Source organism: Parus major, chromosome 1 (assembly GCF_001522545.3).
Source record: "Parus major isolate Abel chromosome 1, Parus_major1.1, whole genome shotgun sequence".
Taxonomy (NCBI): Eukaryota; Metazoa; Chordata; class Aves; order Passeriformes; family Paridae; genus Parus; species Parus major.
The window spans coordinates 95275566-95288734 of record NC_031768.1 but is presented as its reverse complement, the minus strand read 5'-3'; the positions used below and the strand labels follow the sequence as shown (position 1 = coordinate 95288734).

Here is a 13169-nt window from a genome sequence, read left to right as displayed (position 1 = left end):
TCCAGTTGTATATGCTGTAACATCATTTCAAGACCAGGTTGGATAAGGTCTTGAGCAACGTGGTTTAGTGGGAGATGTCCCTGCCTATGGCAGAGGAGGTTGGGACTAGATGATCTTTAAGGGCCCTTCCAACTCTTGACATTTTATGAATCTATGATCATCTGGTTTCCATGATTTCCATGAAGATGCTGCCAAATACCTTTCTAAAGACAGATTAAATAACATCTACTTCTCCTCCACTGGGCCTATCTTCACAAAAGGATGCTACTTCCCCATCATAAAGCCATGGTGATTACTTCTGTTTACCCTTTTGTCATTCATAGACCTAAAAACAGCATTGAGGAATAGTTATTCCCTTGTTCCCCAAGGATGGAGGTAAAGCTGATCAGTCCACAGTTCCCTGGATCTTCATCCTTGCCCTGGGTGTGATATTTGCTATCTTCCAGCCCTCAGTCACCTCCTGATGACTGTGACTTTTTAAATGCTGTCACACCACTCAGCCCTCTCAGCCTGCATGGGGGCATCCTGTTCCAGGGATATGTATGTGACCAGTTTAAATGTTCCATAACCTGATTCACCACTAACACTAACCACCATTTTAGACTGTCTTCCTAACTACAGAATTTTCTTCTAGTCTCAAGAACCTGGGATTCCTGAAAAGTTAATCTTATCATTAAATACCAAGCTGAAGAAGATATCAAGTACCTTCAGCCCTTTAAGTGTCCTTTGTTATCAGAGCCTCTGCCCCTGTTCAGTGGCAGGTCTGTTTTCCCTCAGCTTCTTTTTGCTGCTGACATACTGCTAGAAGATTTTCAGTCACTCCTTACAACCCCTCACCAGATTCACCTCCAGCTGGGCTTTGGTTTCCCAACCCCATCCATGGCAGATTGGAGAGTTACTCTACCTACTGTCTTGGCAACCTAACCCTGCTCCTGCCCCTTGCACCCTTCTTCCTGTGCTCAAGTTTTGTCAGGAGCTCCTTGCTCACCCAAGCAGGCCTCCTGCCACCTCCTGCTTGATTTCATGCTCTTGGAGATGGACAGCTCTTGAGCTTTTTGAGTCCATTTTCTCCATCTGGCTGGAGTTAAAGAAGATGCAAAGGATTCAGAAATACCATCCTGAGAATGAGATGATCTGGGAGCAGGCCAAAAGCAGAGAAGCACAGGAGAACACAAAGTCTATAAGGACCCTGCTCTATGGTCCCTCTATGGCTGGCACAGACTGCAAAGCACAGTGCAATTTCAGGATACTCTGATATTGCTCTAATATTGTACCTAAGAGCTGTCAGCTGTCCCAGCATACAAAGGTGGATTGCAGCTATCCTTCTTTCTTGTTACTTTACAATCTGGTTCAAAGAGAACAACTGAGAATTGGGGTCTCGGGAGCCAAAAGTCACACTCCCTTTTTTGACCCAAGACAAGGGGAGGCTCTCCTCATACTTTTAAGCTATTCAACAACTCTCTTCCTAAATTACTGAGTGTGACTTTACTTCCTGATCCTTGAGAGAAACCCTTGCCATTTCTCACTTTGGTTTCTCTGACCTGCCATGCCTTAGCCTCTCACTGCAGCTTATTCCATTAAAGTTAGAAAGGTCCCACTTTGCTTCACTGTCACTCCAAGCTTAACTTCCATGCTTCTAAACTAATTTTTAAAAAAATTACTCAAAGATGTTATCAAAAGGCAAAACATCAAAGCTCAACGTTAATGAAGTTGTAACAACTTAATGCTGTGTCCTGTGTTAAGCAAAGCCATGGCCTGTTTAGCACTAGAAAGGTTATGACCAGCAAAACTTTAAACAGGAGCTTGCTTTGTTTGCCTGTGAAAAAGCATTTATTGAACTCACCAAGTCTCATGCTCCAGGACACCTCCTGCTCACTTATCAGCTCTCTGCAGCTGTTCTCTGGTCTCACTTGTTGCCGTGGAGAGGAGAGGAACTGGCCACAGCAAAAAGGCTGCCCCCAAGAGCCATCCTGCTGTGCCACAGACCTCTTCTGATGGAGCACAGGACCCCAGCACACTGCACACCACACACCTGGAGACACAGCCTGCTCTGGGCTCATCACACCCACTGAAAACACTACAAACCTCCCCTGTCAACTGATTCAAAACATGCATTGTCCCATATCAGTATCCAGATAATCCAAGAAGTCTGATGTCTGTGGCTCTTGGCCCAAGAAGTTGGCTGATTTTCAAACCTCCACGTCCATTAGAACACAGTTCAATCACTGAAAACAAATTAACATTTGCAAATCAGTTTATTAACTGTAAACATGCTCAAAACACCCACCCATCTTTCAAGTAAGTACAGGAGAAGCAAAGGCTTGGCAGCTTCCTACCTCAGAAACCTCAAGAGTCTCTCACAAACTGTTTGAAAGAACTACTTCAGCTCCTGTCAGTGCAAAAATCATGCTTGCTCTGTCTACATGCACAGCCTGAAACCATAAATCCCTGCCCTGCTACTGCAGCCAGGGATACTCCTCAGTACTTCTGTCTTGAATAAAACTGCTGCAGGTACCTACCACCTCAGGATGTATTTATTCACAGCTCCTTTCACTACTGGTAAAACACTTCTCTGGAGTGAGTCATCAAAGGGTTATTTTTCAGGTTCTTTAGAGCAACCTATCATCTACAGCTGCCAGTTATTAGTACCTTCCAGGCTGTTTTTATTTCTTCTGTAATGAGGTAAATGTATATACATACATGCACATATACATAAATTAAGCAAATATACATTCATACATACATATACATGTATGTATTTTTTAACAGGGAAGCAAAGGCCTTGTTTGTTAGGCTGTTAAATAAAGCAAGAAGAATTTTTTTCCCAAAGGAAATGTTTGAAAGAAAATCAGAAAGTGGCTTTGAATCGATATAACTTCCTCAGTCAATCCTGCAATAAATCCAAACCAAGGAAGATAACTGCAGCAAAGTGAGTGAAAATTAAATCTCTTAAGAGCTGGAAAGCTACACAACCCTTGAGCATTGCAAGAAAAAGATTGACCAAATGTTTCAATTACGAATAAAAATAATTTTTAAAAATCACTAGGCTGCTGAGCAAGCCTATCAGTTTCCAGCCCCTGGTTTCCCACTCTAGGCTTTGCTCTGGGTCTGCACCCCAACCATCTCAGCATTTATTACTGAGGCAAGTAGCTGTGTAACCTGCAGATCTCAGGATTCAACAGACTTAGGGCATGGAGAGGAGGTGTCACTGTCACAAGAGTCCTGTCACACAAGACTGAGGCAGAGAGAAACAGTCATCAAGAGTCATCAAATGCTCTTGACCAGACTTCACTAGGTATCTGTGGTGTCAAGGACTCATTTCTCCCACACCTCTTGACAATTCGATCACACGAGACATAACTTATCTTGAAGAAGGTTGTGCAAAGTTACACCATCAACTCTCTCTCCCTGCACCCCAGAGAACTTTTCCTCAAAGGGAAAGTAATCATTCTCTACAGCTACCTGAAAGGAGGTTGTAGTGAGGTTGCTGTTTGTCTCTCCTTCCAGGTGACAGGATGTGAGAAAATGGCCACAGGCTGTACCTCAAGGGGAGATTTAGATCAGATACATGGAAAATTTTCTTCTCTGAAAGGGTGGACAGATGTTGGAACCAGCTGTCCATGGAAGTGATAGAATTGTCATCCCTAGAAGTGTTCAAAAGGCTTGTGGATGTTGCACCTGAAGATTTGGCTTAGTGGTGAACACCACTGTGTCAGGTTAGCAGTTAGTGTAACCCTGGGGGTCTTCTCCAACCTCAAATTCTCTAGGCACTCAGTTTGAGGGCAAAAATTGCATGCAGTGTTGTTAGGATACTGGTTGGTAGAGAGAATGAAGTTCAGCATCCAATTCACAGGGAGAGCTGACGTGTAGTGCAAGCCTGTCAGCAAGATTTTTTTTTCTTTTCTCAAAGGAGACAGATTAACCAAATGGAAGGGGGAGAAAAAAGCAGTGGGAGGAACACATACCATCACAAACTACTTTCCTTTTATTTAATTTGGGTTTCCTTTCTGTTTCTTAAAGGGGTACTTCTGGCTAAACAGATGCATCAGATCCTACCTAAGGTTCTCAAAGATTGTCAAGGAGCACAATTATGGCATGTACAGGAAGGATACTTCATTAAGGGCAAAGGGAAAGAACAACAACAACAAAAAAAAAAGACATCACAATTTCCTTCTGACATTAAAGGAAATGCTTTGGTGTGCCTTGCAGCACCAAAAGATAGGTACATCCCCTACAGACAGGTGCAAACCCCTAGCAGTTTTTATTCTCTCTACTTGTGTCTCAGACCAGAAACGTTCTAAGCTACTATAGAATTCAAGTCTTCAATCGGTCACTGATTTATCTTTTCTTCAAGTTGAGTCTTATTTTTAGTTGACTCAATGTGTTCTTTTTCTTCTAAAAAAGTGCAGTTAAAAAAAAAAAAAAAAAAAAAACAACTCAGTTTTCAGAACATGCTCTCCTCTCCAAAAAAGTCTGGTTTTAAACTCTACAGAACTGGCTACATAAGAACTATGTCTCCCTAAAACCAGTATGTCTGAAAGAAGGTAAAAAAGAGAGCCAAAGCACCTCTTAAAAAAAACACATCAATAAACATTTTACTGCCAGCCCAAGGAAAACTCCATCCATGAAAGCTACAAACGAATTTCACATACAGCCACAACTCAGCAGTTGTTCCCAGGTTTTGCTAAATGACATTCTCTATCCTGCTGCAACCACCACATAGGATACATCACCAAGAGATCAATATGATCTTTCTTCCCAGCATTTCTGTACTAATACAGGTCTTGAAAATAGTGGATGTACTAAGTGAATTCTATAATGATGGATAACACTGTAACCCTCACCACACACCTCAGGCCTCACACATCACTTTTACCACCCAACACCAACACCTACTCCACAGGATCAGCAAATATACACCACATGCAACGTGAGATCAAATATGATAGCCCTTCTACCTCCAGAAGGCAAACATTTCTACAGGTGTAGTTCCACTTCAGAATCAAAAATCAGGCCAGAGAGATGGAAGAAAGTAAATTCCACAGCTTTGAAGTTTGTGAAGGATCTATTGGCCCATTTTAAAATACGCTACAGGAAAATAAAAAACTAAAGGACAAAATAAAGAAAGTTCAGAGAGCCTCCCCCAGGGTGGTGGAGAACCTGGCTGATATACCCAAAAGCCTGTCCATTCCTTAGGAATGTCTCAAACCATGCTTTTAAATGATGTCATGTCTCCATAGCAGCCACTCTCTTTCTGGCCCTGGAGAAGTAAATCTTTAAGGAAAGAGGCAAGCATATTTGTATTAAACCAGGTAAGTTCTCTCAATGACAAGTGCGTTGCCTGAGATACAGCATGTAAGCAGACATCCCTACACCTTCATTGTCAAAATGCTGTTTGTAAAGAAAAGAGCAAATCACTAGGAAAGAGGCCTGAAAGAGCAAGCTGACTGCCTAAAAGGCAGAGCACTGCAGGAAAAGAGAATAATGCTTTGTGGGATGATAACATCCCCTACACTTCCCATGCAAGAGTATACTTATTTCACAGACAGTAAATTCCCCACCAATGACAAAAATCTGGAATATTCAAAAGAGAAAATACAAGAAAGCATGTAATTTTAGGAGCAGACAAACAAGTGCCTGAACCACATCATCTGCTGAAGAGGAAATCAAACCCCACAACCAAGCACCCTGATGCAGTAACCCTGGCAGAGGATGTACATTGTAAGCTCTGTACAGCCTCCCAAGCCAGTGAAATGTTTGACAGGAGAATACAATTTGGCAGCATTGCTTAATCTGCATTTTCAAGGGCAGAGCTGAAATTGCAGTTGCACACAGTGCAAACACAGATCATCAGGGAATTCTTCTATACCTTCTCCTGAAGGAGGACAGCCAATCATCTTCCCTTTCCAAGTGCAGGTCTCTACATCTACCCATGCTCCCTGGGAGACATGAAAGTGGTTAAATAAACAGCTCTGCTCCTCTTATTGTCTTAACACAATATCAATAAGGGCAATCTGGAGAAGGATTTTATTCTTTGGAGTCCTTTTTGCATCAAACCAGGTTAATAAAGAAGTAGAACCTAAACCTGTCTCTGTTCCATGGGAGCATATTTCCACAATTATCAGTACTGGTCAGTCCTAAAGAAGACAGTCATCTCTTTTGGAAAAGCGTGACCTGTTTCTTAATGTCCTGTTTCTGTACCTAATGTCTGGCTGCTCAGTTCAGCTGTTATGAAGTAGCAGCAACTATTGCACAGGCAAAACCAAAGTATCTTGATTCCCTGGAGTTCTGGAAAACATTTCCATCAATACATGAAAAAAAATTACTCCAGGAGAGATGTTTCACAAAAACAGAACAGTAGGGAAACCCTGCCAAAAGGTAATGTTCAGAGGCCCCAGCTACCCAGCATTAATAGCCTGATTTTCAGAGCTGTGGAGCCCTTTCTTTCCTCCCAAGAAAATTTTGAGCACTAATTTGTTCTGAGGGGGGAAAAAGCAGATAATGTCCAAAATAAGTGAAAATTCCAGTTAGTCCTTCAAGCACCAGCCCTGGTGCCTGGGGAAGGGTAGCTGCATATCCTGCTGTGGCAGCTTGAAAGAGTGACACCACCCAAGCATTTAGAGCAGAGGTAACACCTGCTTTACTCTCTGCAACAGCCTTGCAGTATTTGCAGCTAACAGGATGAGAATTTTCCTCCCCTTTGGAAAAGGGTCAGATGTAATCCATTAAGACTGATGATGTTATTGTTCACACAGAACAGATTGAAGTGAAGGCAGAGTTAGGAAAGAGATAACTAAGGGCAGGTACACTAAAGACATATACATATGTGGATACCAAGTATAAAATCAATATTATTTTCAGCCCCCAAATAAAGAAATATGGAGCAGGTAGGGGCACATCATGAAGAGAAACTCAGAAGGAGGAGTTGCAAAGGTGTTTTTTGAAATAACATGAAGTTATGTTCCTTGCCACAGAACATTATGGATATATTTCCACTGGCCAGAAAAAGCCTGGACACAATAAATACAAATAAAAATGCTAGTAATACAAATCACCTCTTATTGGTTCAGGATGCCCCCATGTTCCCAGTTCCTCTGCCTGGGAAGAGAATTCTAGGAAAATATACTTAATTCCAGGCCTGCTCCCATACCTTCTGTTAGACCTTACTGTCCCACATCAGAGAGAGGACCCTAACTTAAATGGGCTTGCATGTGACAAGACCATTCTCAGGAGAACACAGGCTATTCTAGGACATGGGGCTGGACTATCTACAGGATGCAGATATGGTACAGTGAAGCAGGCACAGAGTCAAAGCCCCCGGCTCTGTCTGACAGAGCATCCAGTACTGGTGAAGATTTGTTACAAAAAGAACAAGAAGCATTTTCAAAGAGATTAATATTCAGCTAGTAACAAGGGGAGCTGAATTACCAACTGTAAAACAACATCTCATCTATTTTTAATATTAGCACTCCTCTTAGCAGTATGAAACAGGGAAGAAGAAAGGAAATAGAAAGGAAAAATAGGGAGGAATATCTTCTCTGTTAACCTCTTCATATCTCCAAACTAGATAGTAAATGGCAAAAGAAGCATAAACCAATTACAGGAGTGTCACAGAGATATTTTAAAAGTTAGGTAAAAAAAAATCCTGGTATCAAAAGAAATGTGGAGTAATAAAAAAAATCCAATATTGTTTGGATAATTCCTCAAAAATAAAAAAAAAACTCCTATAGAATATCTTTAACAATTTTTGCTTGCATGTAAAAAGCATTGAATCCATTAATTTTTGAAACATACCACCAATTATATATTGGCCAAGTACCTAATCATTGAAAGAGTGACAAGTCCAAAATGATAAAGAACATTGCTGCTGTTGTTATAATGATCTATTCTTGCTGCTTCTCACATTTTTCTCTTTCTTCACATAGTGATGATACCGATGAAACAGGCCACTACTGTAAATCATGCAGCTACAAAATGCATTCTTTCTCCCACACCGGTCATTTAAGCTTTTCTATTCCAGGTCTAATGCAAACAGAAAAAAAAAAATAAAATTGGCAAGATCCTATTGTTAAGTCCTAGTACAATGAGCTTGTTAACAAAGAAAGTATAGTCTTCAAATGTGAATATTCAAAGCTAGGCACTTAAGTCCATAAATGCCATTCAAACACAAGTGTCAGTATCCGAAGTGAAGTCTCTCTTCTTTACTCAAGTATCCTTTGAAAGCAGCTTCTGCTCTTATTCAGAGGAAATGTCTGAAGTGTTGACCTCAATATCTGCTGTCTCCTCATGAACACACCTTACCTCTTTTCCTTATCTGTTGTGTTTTGGTTTTTTCCCAATAAATTAGTATTTTATTATTAAATAATGATGAAGACCTTGATCACATTCTAAAAACTGTCTGTCAAGTGCATGAAACTGGCAGGCAACAAGAGCAACTTGGTGACTCAGAGCATAAATCAGTTTTTCTGGATAACATGAAGCCAGAGAAAATGTGGTTTTAATACTTTCATGATCTAATTGCTGTTGCCTGCAGTAGAAGAATGGACTTAATTGTCCACATCTTTTCCACGTAAACTCCTGTGCTCTGAGCTTAGCTTGTAGATGACCAGATTCACTGTGGAACCATAGAAATTCAGAAAGCTTATCCTAACCCTGCTTCCTTTGCAAACATTATTAATGAGTTTTCATAGGGTAGCTACATTTTGGATATTTGTCTTGTTTTTGCAAGCACAAGAAGCTCATACAAAGCCCAAATGGTGAATATTGTGTTATTCCCTGAATTTTCAGAATAACCCAGCTAAGGATAAAATAAGGCTCAAGTTGTCAAAGTTTTAACTTGCTACTCTTCAGCTTATGCAATCATCACACTTTAAGGAAAAGAAGCTGTCACAAACAGATGTACCTGATGCCGCTACCACTATGGCAGGGTAGTTAAACCCTACTGATTTTTCAAGTTCATGTAAATATATATACATACATATGTATTTAAACACACATAGGACAGTCAAAGACTTCCAAAAAAAAAAAAAAAAAAAAAAGCTTTTCCTTAAACCATAATATCACCACCTAAGGAGGGTAAAAGTACTATATAAAAAAAAAAAAATTATAAGTCTAGCACAGATCTATTGCTTAAGCCATTAAAAAAGAAAACAATTAGCAATTAACTGTACAGATTTTGACCACAGAAGTTGTCAATGCTGTTTTTTCTCCTTCAAAGAAAAACACATCCAAAATACCCCACCTTCTGTATCTTCCTTCTGTCTTCTACAGGGTTTTGTGAGAAGAGCATGTAGACTCAAGTCTGCTCAACCCAGTGTCTTCTGCCCACCTGTAGAAACAAAAGAACCTTAGGAGCCTTAGGAACTGAGCTGACAAGTAGGGATGCTTCTGCAGTACCACTCTTCCTTTCTGCTCAGCAGAGACCTTATGGGCTGCCCAGGATTTTTGCATTTAAAAATCCTTGAACAGAGTTTCCTTCTCAAACTGATCCAACCACTTCTGTGACCATGAAAATCGTGGCACCAGCTGGAGCACTCTAAGTGTGTGCTGTGCGAGGATGTGCCTCATACTTGGTTTGGTCTACCACCAGTGAGTTACATTTGTAGCCCTGTTGAGAGACACTGAGCAATCACTCCTCATTCACCATTTCTGTGACTCTTATACCTTCCACAGCCACATCAGAGTTTGTTTTGCATGTAACACCTAATTTCTACCCTTTAGTTCCACAGCAGTAACAGTGTAAGAGCCTGTGCTTGCCAAGAACACTGCTTAGCATCAGGCTGTGCTGGCAACAGCAGGAAGGACACTGCCCATGGATGGCTCCTAGCTGTGAAGTAGGACACACAGAAAACTCATGCATGGTCTAAGACCAAGGTCTTTAAATTCAGACAGACCTTATGTGTCACCTGCAGTGACCTTTCCTACAGCAAAATGCAGTAAGATTTGGTTTAAATCCTATTTTTTTAATAAATTATTTTTATTAGGTTTGACCATTTGCTCTTAATCTTTCTACATTGATATTACTGCCTTGTTCTCTTCAGGACTCCACAGTACCTGTCTGCAGGGAATGAGAAAAATAAGCAGACTAAAGTATATTTCTAGAGCTTTTCCTTTTTGCTGGTAGTGAAATTTTACACATCTCTTGATGAAATGCAAGGTCACTCTAAGTGATTTTTAGAGGAGAATCAACAGTTCCTAGGACATTAGTGCTCTTCAGCCCCTCTCTCTTGTGCTGGACAAAGAACAGAAGAGGAAGTGGCATAAAAACACCCTGTATAATAGGTATTGTTCAGAAACAAATCCTTTCGTCCTATGCTTTTAAAAATAGGACTTAAATACATGAGACATCCATCAACAACTTTACTGGAGATAAATCAGTCTTTCCTCCACTTCTTCTGGAAGAAAATTTACTATGAGCTAGTTTTCTTTCCTCCTTACACTGATGTACCCTTTGACCCCACAGAAAGCCAAAAAAGTCCCCACAACTATGTCAGCATCACAGCTCATTTTCAAGTTACAGAGAGGGCCTAAATGACAGAGATAAATAAAACCCTCTGCTACTAAAGAAGTTTTAACTGAAAACATCCTGCAGTGTAATTTGATGCAGCATGAAGGGATGGTACATATTTAGCTGTGGCAACAGTAGTTTTCCCCCCTCTACTCTGCCCCTTTTCCCAGCACTAACTTGGTTTCCCCCCTTTTTACCTCCTCAGATCACTGGAATCATTTTGGGTTCTTCTTAAAAGGCCTTGAGGCTGTGAGCAAACAGGATGGGCTTGATCATCATTGATCATTTAAATCAGGTGGCTAAGTAGAACCAGCTGGGGCTGGAACAAACCAGAGAGGAAGACCATGCTTAACTGGTGCCACAGCAGCATGATTTCCCTTCTGAAGGCATCCATCACTCCCTTCCCCTTACTTAACAGAAGGCCTGTCATCTGGAATGCTGCTGAATTGTGTCTGGCAGAAAATAAAGAGAAGAAAAAGCTAACATTTTGTGTTTGTGTAAGTGCTTCTGCCAGCATTTGGATCATTGCCAGCCTATTCAGTGCAAGCTTGCAGAGGGTTATGATGCTGTCTGGGCATTTGATGAAAACTGTAGAACCTCAGAACAGAGGCTTTTAGGTGTGAATGGTGTGTGCTGCATTGTAATGCAGAGTTGCACTGACATTTGGAGCAGAAAACTGAAATTTCTCAGAATTTGCTTCCCTTTTTCCTCTCCACCTAAACAGGGATCTTCTGATGTCCCATTAATATTCTATTCTTTGAAAAATTACTTATGTAAGGAAGATGAATGTTACAAATTCACTCCTCTGTAATAGCTACTCTCTCGCTTTGAGGGGAAAAAAAAGTCCAGTCTAGAAGAAAGTTATCTCATTCTTTTTTAAATTTTGTGTTAGAATATATAGGCAGCATTATCATTTGAACTATACCTACAACGCATGAGAAATTTTCTAAAACCCTCACAGATGTAAATGTTTTTTTCCCTTCTTCAGATGTTATAAATAGAAAATAATTCTCTCTTCTGCTATTCCTAGCATAAAGCCTTTGAGAGCTAGTGTCAGATGGAAAGAACTGCAAACCAGCCCCAGACAAAACACACAGCAGCTACCAACTGCCTAAGGAGACTGATAATACGAGGCTTTACACTTCACAGTCCTTCAGGTGTGAACCTGCCCTCAGTGTGTGATACACTTCAATGAAACAGAAGAGTTGCAACACGTTTCAACATGGGGGAAAAGATAGAAAAGAAAACAGTTGATCTGCACTGAAGTAACAGCTACAAAGCCTGCATAGCTGGACAGAGTCAATGTCAGACTCTAAATGTTTAATTCAAAGAATTCAAAGATAACATTTTGGCTTCAAATAAGTATTCATCTTTACAACCCAAAGTATATTTTACAGTAAAGGATTAGAGGTGTACACAGGAAGAAAGCCTGTGTAAGGTGTGAATTGTTAGGACCAGGCAACAGGAGGGCAAAGTGCTGAGGTAAAAGTTTGTAAGGAGATATGAAATCCCAGGATCCCAGGTTGATTTGGGTTCAGAAGCATTAAAAAAACCCAAAGGAAATGTGTTAGAAGAAGCACCAGACATGTAGCAGACAATCTTGGACTGAATATTCATATGTTTAGGAGACAGGAGAAAAATTGGCACATTGTACCACAGATATTTCAGACCAAAGTATTAAGGGAAGAAACAAGGGAAATATAAACCACTACTGCTCACTCACTCACTCAGTCACATATTCCAACCTCTAATTGGAATTAGAGGCATCTCTAATTCATATGCACTTTTAATTAAAGTCATGGTAAAGGTGCTGTAAAACAAGGAGTTCCTGTACAGCACCACAGTGTAGACCCTCACTTGTTGGGGAATCTGGGAGTAAAATATTTTGTCATTTGAACTTCCAGGAGCTTATTTTCACTTGCACTAGGTGCCCAAAAGAGATGTACCATTACAGAGTCTCTTTGTGATTAAAGTTGAATAGCTGGAGATCAAGAGAGCTTTGATGTCATATCTAATTACGTGCAGTAATTATAAAAGAAAACAGCAGCAATTATCTCACAGTATGACAGATACACTGAACACTTTAGTGTGGGGTGCTAAGTTCAATTTTCACCAGTACTGTAGCTCATGGCCACTGGTGCCTACTTAAGTCACCAAATGAAGTTTGACATCACTGACCTGGATCTCAGTGTCAGGAAAGGATTTACAAATTTAAACTAGAATCTAGCAGACTTGCCTAACAGGCTGGAGAGGTCAATGTGGACCAGAGCACGATTTCAGCTGTCAAATGTGCACACCTAGAGCTGTCAGGAAGGGTACCTGTGGCAGTGCCCAACCAGAACATGAACTATACACATACTAAAGCAACTGTAAACAGAAAGGACAAGCATCATTTGGGGGTTCAAGATTCCTGTGTTTCAGACTGAAAGAGAACATTAGTGCAAGCTACAGAAGATCAAGTGTTTCAAAATCATAAAAACAAGAGAAATAATTATGATAAAATCTCTGTGAGAAAATAGGAAGAGACTAAGCAATTGCAAAATGTGCAGATAATTCAAGTGCAGTTGAAGACCATTCTAAAGTGATTAGACTGGAAGTCAATACTTCTGAGACAAAGTCATTTTAGAGGTGATGAAAAACATTTCTTGCTGCACTGTAGAGC

At 40.5% G+C, this 13169-nt stretch overlaps 1 long non-coding RNA gene across 1 annotated transcript; it reads right to left on the bottom strand.

Annotated features, from left to right (window-relative positions):
- Nucleotides 1-7706: 7706 nt before the first annotated feature.
- On the bottom strand, nt 7707-10739 carry LOC117245137. Its single transcript, XR_004499412.1, has 3 exons — nt 10705-10739; nt 9242-9328; nt 7707-8022 (listed from the first exon to the last, which is right to left on the bottom strand). It is a non-coding gene; the product is annotated as an uncharacterized LOC117245137 (long non-coding RNA).
- Nucleotides 10740-13169: the final 2430 nt, after the last annotated feature.